This window comes from Phallusia mammillata, unplaced genomic scaffold (genome assembly GCF_965637545.1).
Source record: "Phallusia mammillata unplaced genomic scaffold, kaPhaMamm4.hap1.1 HAP1_SCAFFOLD_208, whole genome shotgun sequence".
Taxonomy (NCBI): Eukaryota; Metazoa; Chordata; class Ascidiacea; order Phlebobranchia; family Ascidiidae; genus Phallusia; species Phallusia mammillata.
The window spans coordinates 382-2500 of record NW_027648940.1 but is presented as its reverse complement, the minus strand read 5'-3'; the positions used below and the strand labels follow the sequence as shown (position 1 = coordinate 2500).

The 2119-nt window shown below is 55.8% G+C and overlaps 1 non-coding gene across 1 annotated transcript in view; it reads right to left on the bottom strand.

The window, feature by feature from the left end:
* LOC145208105 (small subunit ribosomal RNA) overlaps positions 1-1270 on the bottom strand; it is a 1824-nt gene extending 554 nt beyond the window's left edge. Inside the window, exon 1 of the ribosomal RNA XR_013854447.1 lies at positions 1-1270. This exon is cut by the window's left edge and continues 554 nt beyond it. This is a non-coding gene — a ribosomal RNA (small subunit ribosomal RNA).
* Between the last annotated feature and the right edge of the window lie 849 nt (positions 1271-2119).

Genomic DNA, 2119 nt, shown 5'->3' with positions numbered 1-2119 from the left:
AAGAGCTCTCAATCTGTCAATCCTCACTGTGTCCGGGCCGGGTGAGATTCCCCGTGTTGAGTCAAATTAAGCCGCAGGCTCCACGCCTGGTGGTGCCCTTCCGTCAATTCCTTTAAGTTTCAGCTTTGCAACCATACTTCCCCCGGAACCCAAAGACTTTGGTTTCCCGCAAGCTGCCGGGGAGGTCGTCAAACTAACGCCCCCCGATCGCTGGTTGGCATCGTTTATAGTCAGAACTAGGACGGTATCTGATCGTCTTCGAACCTCTGACTTTCGCTCTTGATTAAAGAAAACATTCTTGGCAAATGCTTTCGCAGTCGCTCGTCTTGCGCCGATCCAAGAATTTCACCTCTAGCGGCACAGTACGAATGCCCCCGTCCGTCCCTCTTAATCATTACCTCGCGCTCCGAAAACCAACAAAATAGAACCGAGGTCCTATTCCATTATTCCATGCACCATTATTCAGGCGAGCCGCCTGCTTTGAACACTCTAATTTTTTCAAAGTAAACGTCCCGGCCGCCGCCGACACTCAGTCAAGGGCACCGGCGGAGCGCCGGGGGTGAGGGCCAGGTGCGGCCAGTGCACGCCTTGCGACGGACCGGCCGCCTGCGCCCAAGATCCAACTACGAGCTTTTTAACCGCAACAACTTAAATATACACTTTTGGAGCTGGAATTACCGCGGCTGCTGGCACCAGACTTGCCCTCCAATGGATACTCGTTAAAGGTTTTAAAGTGTGCTCATTCCAATTACAGGGCCTCGTTTAGAGTCCTGTATTGTTATTTTTCGTCACTACCTCCCCGCGTCGGGAATGGGTAATTTGCGCGCCTGCTGCCTTCCTTGGATGTGGTAGCCGTTTCTCAGGCTCCCTCTCCGGAATCGAACCCTGATTCCCCGTCACCCGTAAGAACCTCGGTAGGCCGATACCCTACCGACGAAAGTTGATAGGGCAGACACTTGAATGATCCGTCGCCGGTGCGAGACCGTGCGATCCGCTGAGTTACCCAGAGTCGCCAAGACGTGTCGGGCGCGACGAAACGCCGGCCCGGTCGGTTTTTGGACTGATAAATGCACGCCCGCCGTGAGGCAGGCGCCTGCCGCATGTATTAGCTCTAGATTTTGTACAGGTATCCACGTACGATGTACGATCAAATGAACCATAACTGATTTAATGAGCCATTCGCAGTTTCACTGTACGAGAGCGCGTACTTAGACTTGCATGGCTTAATCTTTGAGACAAGCATATGACTACTGGCAGGATCAACCAGGTAGCTAACCGTGAGCAATCGCCGTTGCCGGCGGCAGCTCGGGCAGCGCGCATCCGCGTCGCCGCCGCACCTTCTCGATTCGTCAGTTCCACGGGGGAAGACGAGTCCGACGTATTTCGCTTCGTTCGCCGCGCGAACTCCGAAAACAGCCATCACTCCGCGGCAGCGGCCGTGTCGCAAGCAGCGCACGGTCGGCAAAGCACACGGAGATTCCGGGCTCCTGAACCGATCTTCCACGTGGCGTGAGACACCTCCGAAGAGAGCGATTGGCGTCGGACGAGCAGCAGCACATCTGCCCAGCGAGCCTACCGCCATACGGAGCACTGCCATACACGTGCACGCGCAAGCACGAGGGAGCGGGGCTTTTACACAGCGCATGTTGGCCTCCGTAACGCTTCACAGCATCAACGCAGACTTCGCGCACAACCGCTCACCCAGAGAGAGTTACCCCTCATATATAGTAAAAAAACTTTATGCGGACCCCCTGCTGGCATCAGGGGGCACATCAACAAAAATTGGGTTTTCCCCCGGCCTGGTCCGGCCCAAACCGCCCAGTCACCCCGATGTCCCGACGGTTCGAAAAAGTGGCACACGTGCCCAAGCCGTTCCAATGGCTTGCCATGCGCTGATTTCAACATAGCAATGACGCACCTGAGTCAAAAAAAAAAATCTTTTTGCGCGGCACCGCATGCCCCGGTACCCGGCCGCGGCTGGTCCCATCGAGCCGGGGTGGGTCTAAAAATGCGGCCCATGCTAGAAGTGTTCCAAAGTGCTTGCAGGCACTGTTTAACACACAGCCATCGCGCACTGGGGTCCTGGCGCCTTGCGCGGGAGCAAAAAATTTTCGCGGCA